This window comes from Chanodichthys erythropterus, chromosome 10 (assembly GCF_024489055.1).
Source record: "Chanodichthys erythropterus isolate Z2021 chromosome 10, ASM2448905v1, whole genome shotgun sequence".
NCBI lineage: Eukaryota > Metazoa > Chordata > Actinopteri > Cypriniformes > Xenocyprididae > Chanodichthys > Chanodichthys erythropterus.
Window position 1 is genome coordinate 30,833,540 of NC_090230.1, and position 5,902 is coordinate 30,839,441.

The 5,902-nt window shown below is 36.6% G+C and overlaps 1 long non-coding RNA gene across 1 annotated transcript in view; it reads left to right on the forward strand.

Moving 5' to 3' along the window:
* The window catches only part of LOC137029351 (uncharacterized), an 8,913-nt gene extending 4,815 nt beyond the window's left edge, over positions 1-4,098 (forward strand). Inside the window, exons 3-4 of the long non-coding RNA XR_010896285.1 lie at positions 88-204; positions 326-4,098. This is a non-coding gene — a long non-coding RNA (uncharacterized lncRNA). The remainder of the gene's footprint in view (positions 1-87; positions 205-325) is intronic.
* Positions 4,099-5,902: the final 1,804 nt, after the last annotated feature.

Consider the following 5,902-nt stretch of genomic DNA (forward strand, 5'->3'; position numbering starts at 1 on the left):
AAAGTCCCCCAGTAATCAGTGTTTGTTTTGATGACATCACAGCGTCCTGAGCGGTGATTTCCATCTATTGTGTGTTTACTTCCTCAGAGCTAACAGCTGTGTTCCTGAACCTGGTGGAGGGGAGAGGAACTACCCCAAAAGATCGACATTCCATCTGTCTGACGTGGGATAGAGAACGGCCCTCTGGGGAGATTGTATCCTCATGTATATTATTTTTTATTTCCTAAATCATGTATATCCTTATTTTCTATGGTTATGGCGTGCGGTTCAGATGAATTATGACGCTGGGGCTTTTCCCCCATCTATGTGATTAATAACATTTTAGAAAAACCTGGGACTCTAAGCCTTGATGATATGCTCTTCGGAGGGGGCGGCAGTAAAGACACACAGCACCTCAAGACAGACTGGAGCTTCACTAAAGACCCACATGTCTGTGTTTGCAAACTCCACAGGGGCCCTCGGGGGTCCGGGACCCTGGCGGCGGCGGCAGCAGCATGTCTTCCACTTGTCCACTTCTACTTTGCACGGCTGGACTCTTTCATACCTTTGTGAATTCCTGTGAACAAGAAAAATCCACCAAGAAATGTTAACAGTGTTCTTAATTGACTTGCAACTATGCTGGAATGTGACAAACACTAGCGGTCGACCAGTATGTGTTTTTAAAGACCGATACCAATGTCAGGGTTCTATGGAAGCTTGTTTCCGCCACTAAATAAAAAAATAAAAACTTTAAAAATTAAACTTTTTTTTCTCACAACTCAGAATTGCAAGATATAAACTCAAAATGGCGAGATATGTCAGAACTGAGTGATATAAACTTACAATTACAAGAAATAAAGTCAGAATTGTGAATCATAAACGTAGAATTTAGCGTTTTAAATTTACAATAGCGTGTAATAAAGTCAGAATTGCGAGTTTCAGAATTGAGAATCTCCCAATTCTGACTTTATAACTCGAAATTGTGAGTTTATATCACGCAATTGCGAGAAAAAGTCAGTATTGCGATATAAACTTAAATAGACTTTTTTTGATGACTTTTTTTTTTTATAATGTCAGAATTGCATGATAAACTCAATATTACCAGAATTGCGAGTTGTAAATTCACAATTGCATGTTATAAAGTCAGAATTGCAAGAAAAAAATTCAGGATTGCGAATTTCAGAATTGTTTATATTTCGCAATTCTGCCTTTTATAACTCAAAATTGTGAGTTTATATCACGCAATTGCGAGGAAAAAGCCAGAATTGCGATATAAACGTGACTTTTTTTTCTCTGAATTGCGAGTTATAATGTCAGAATTGCATGATAAACTCAATATTATCAGAATTGCGAGTTGTAAATTCACAATTGCATGTTATAAAGTCAGAATTGCGAATTTCAGAATTGTTTATTTCGCAATTCTGACTTTATAACTCAAAATTGCGAGTTTATATCATGCAATTCTGAGAAAAAAAGTCGCAATTACTTTTTCCCCCCTTTTTTAAAAAATTCGATGGCGGAAACAAGCTTTCATAGGGTTCCCATAGAAATAAAAAAGTGATCTGGAAAATCATGGAAATTAGTTTTTTGTTGTTGTTGTTTTTTTTTTTTTTTTTGAGTATGTGCTGCTTATTTAATCATTGTAATTTGTTCCACAACATGATTTTTTTAAATTGACAAATGGCACTAAAGTAATGCAACTTCATTTACTTAATTTCTGTGGGAACCTTGCAGTATCTGTAATAAATTTGATTGATAGCAAATGACACTGAATTGCCAAATGTAAACTTTTTTGTTTTTTGCATTTTTATTCATTTATATTTCTCTAAAAAGTATTTGAAATCAAAACTAGCACCGGTCAGTTATCGGCCATTTTGACATTATCGCCAAATATATCAGTCTATCACTACTCACAGGATCATTTTGATGTCCCTCCTCAGATCCATCCATACGTCTTCATTACTAAACCACGTCAACGTCAGTCAATACTCACACCTTACAGTATTTACTAAGGCTAAGAGTCCCCACTTCTCATGCAGTTACTAAAAAGCTACAGAGTTCATCTTTTTTGTTTCATTTTTTAGAATTTGCTTGTTAATTTTTTGCTTTTTAACTTTTTTTGTTGCTTTGCCAGTATATTAAAGTGTAATCATGTACGTTGTGATATAGAAATAGCTGTAGAGACGCATTGTTTCCTTGTGGTAAGTGACTGAGATGCTGCCACGGATTTGAGACACTGATGAATGGTGCTATTTTGGACTTTAATCTGCTCCTTGGTAAGGAAGCTCAGATGGGTTTTATTTTATATTTTCATGTTGAGAAGAGGTGTTGGTTCTTTATTGTCTGGTTGTCGTATCTCGGATCGACTTTATTCCCCCTTGTTGTTTCTGTGTGGCTTTCTCATTGGACAGAAAAACAGATTTGCTGAAGAGTTGGTGTTCTGTTTCCTTTCATTTTTTATTCCCTCAGTGATGATTATTTGCAAAATAATTCTTAAACTACAGACAGTCGGAGCAATCACAAAACTGCAATTATTAACACTATATTTACCCTTTAATGTAAAGGTTTAATTCAAGGAGTAGTTACAGTTCCTGGCACTAGTCACTTCAGGCAATAGCAAACTCAGTCTAGATCTCATACTTAAAGCACAGGGTACCTTACGGAGCGAATCTCATGTTTTTGTTGGGCAGTCAATTCCTTAAATACATCAAGGACGCATTCAAATCGACGCAGGATGTTGTAGAGGGTGATGATTAGCGGTGCAACGGATCACTAAACTCGCAGTTCGGATCAAATTACGTTTGTTTTTAATGCAACTTTAAGTAATAAATGAAAAGCAAAGCCCATTTTAAGTACTTCAATAATAATTAAACATAATTACAAAGTATATGAAGTTACAAATAAAGTAAGGTCTAACTAACAGCAGTATTCAGGTACAGAAATTGAATCATTAAATGTAAAATGAGTGTTCACTGTATAAATTACATATAGATTAATCTTTGTTAAAGATGTGTTTTGTTGTTTAACATTAATGACAGACAGCAGCAGATATTTATAGGCTGCTGTCACTTTAAGAGCTAATGAACGGATGCTATATAGCTATTTAAACGTTTACGTTCACTTACGCCATAGCCGAATATTTGGGTATTTTTAATATAATTTTGTTTTTTTCGCCTCTTCGTGCGCTCGAATGGTTTAAAATCGCTCGAATGTCTAAATTGTCAAGAAAAAACTTGTGGAAATGATAAACTTTCACTCTATGATGGTTAAACTTAGCAATTAATCCGTGAATCACATGCTTGCTGAACCGCGAGGCGTGGTCCGTACGGATCAACCGTTGCACCGCTAGTGACGGTGGTATATACATTACACACACACCAGGGCAGCTGAGGTCAGATTTATCATCCGCCGTGTCCTACACCAGCTAGGAACGTCTAATAAGTACAAAAACACTCATCCGTTTAGAGCGCGGTGTCCTTGGACGTGTTTTCTAAGGCAAAAAAAAATGTAGCATCAAAACCAACGTTCTCACTGACATTTTTAGCAACCGCTCTTGTAATGAGTTTTATGGGTTTTAGGAAAAGAACCAAAAGCTTTATATTTATTCTTCTGGGAGATTAATTTAAGTAGCACGGGGTCGTCACTCAGTATTTGCAGTTTTGTCTTTGCTTCCAGTTCACATACTTCTAACAATCCTAATTCAAAGACCAACTGGAAAGCCCACGTTAGTTTCTTAGTCTTCCATTTTTTCCACTACACTGGGGACCTTCCCAGCTTGCTCTAGTCCTTCCTTAGTGCTTACTGCGTATCGACCGCATGCTCTCCGCTCTTCCTTTTGTTTCTGATCTGAATAATTCTCCTCGCAGTTTCTTCTCATAGATTAGGTATATGCCAACTGTGTTGTAAATAGCCAGCGAATAGCTTTGTCGTATGTTGAATTATTCTGTAATAATTGTGTATGATTGGTGTACAAAACATGAAGTCGAGCCTCGTCATCTTTTTAAAAGATGAACTGGTGTTTCATGTCATTTTGCAACTTAAGCTGTAGTTGAATAAATATGCAAGCTCTCACTATTCTTGGCGTTGTTTATTGGCCTTGTGTTTGAAATATTGCATTATATACACTACTGTTCAGTAAGATTTTTTATTATTCAGTAAGGATGCATTAAAGGATTGGTTCAGAATGAAAATTTCCTGATTATTTACTCACCCCCATGTCATCCAAGATGTTAATTTCTTTCTTTCTTCAGTCGAAAAGAAATGAAGGTTTTTGAGGATTTTTCTCCATATAATGGACTTCACTGGGGTTCAACGGGTTGAAGGTCCAAATGTCAGTTTCAGTGCAGCTTCAAAGAGCTCTACATGATCCCAGACGAGGAATAAGAGTCTTATCTAGAGAAACCATCAGACATTTACTGAAAAAAATAAACATTTATATACTTTTTAACCACAAATGCTCGTCTTGCACTGCTCTGTGATACTCCACACATGACGTAATCATGTTGGAAAGGTCACAGAAGTACCGATCCAGTGTTTACAAAGTGAAAAAGTCAAACGACCTTTACAAAAAAAGGTAAAACAACGATATCGGATGATTTTGAAGTTGGACGAGAAAATGAGATTTTACACCCTATACGTCACGTGTGACCTTTCCAACATGATTACGTAATGCGTGGCGCATCGAGAGCAGTGCAAGACGAGCATTTGTGGTTAAAAAGTATATAATTTTATTTTTTTAGAAAATGAGCGATGGTTTCTCTAGATTAGACTCTTATTCCTCGTCTGGGATCATGTAGAGCTCTTTGAAGCTGCTCTGAAACTGACATTTGGACCCCAGTGAGTTCCACTATATTGAGAAAAATCCTTGAATGTTTTCCTCAAAAACTTTCATTTCTTTTCCACTGAAGAAAGAAAACACAAACATCTTGGATGACATGGGAGTGAGTAAATAATCAGGAAATTTGAATTCCAGAATGAACTAATCCTTTAAGTTTAAAAGGGAAAGATAATGTGGTCTCAGACTTTTGGACTTCACAGTAATTATTCGCTATTTTCAGAGTAAGTGTTTCCTGGTCAGGTAATTAAGAAGACAAATATAATCATTTAGTTTCTAAACACACCCATTTTACTTCAAGTTTGTTCAGCTCGTTCAAATGCCAATGCTGTAATTTCATAAAGTACAGGCCTTTCTATGGAAAGTCTCGCTCTGTGATTATGTCTGTTAGACAGACTCCGTGGTTATATTCTGAGGGGACAAGAAATCTTTTCAGCTGTAATCACATGGAAAGTGCCTCCAAGCGGAATCCAGAGCTGGAATTTGGAATGCCGAGGCACAGATCCTTGTATAAGCTGATCATTTGACCGTCTGAGAGTCTTGCACAGATGGCACTGAAACGTCTCCGCAATGGACAACAGCTCTGGTCAAGCACGCCGCTCATCAGTGACCATTCGACAATGTTTTGTACAGCTGAACCTCCCTGGATGGAGTTTAAAATCTCTTCGCTTCTCCATCTGTTGGTTTTAATGATCTCTTTGCACAAAAAGGCCTTTCATTAACAACGCATCGCCGGTCATGTGCACACTATGATCATATAACCCTGGTGCTTTTAACCACATTTTGGCAGAAATAAAAGGTGTCCAGTTCTACGGAAATGGGCTTCTGGATTAAACAAAATCTACTCAAATGTGTTTCTGACTGAAAGGATACTAGAGAACAAACTCCTGCACCCTTTATTTTAAAGATTACATTTGCAAAGCAGTCGTATTTTGTATTTTGACCATCAAGTCACCCTTAAAAATGTCTACATGTCATTGAGAAATGTAAACTATATAAAATAGTTGAATACATCCTACTTTACCTGCGTACATACAGTAAACTAACAGAAATCAATATATATATATATATATATATATATATATATAT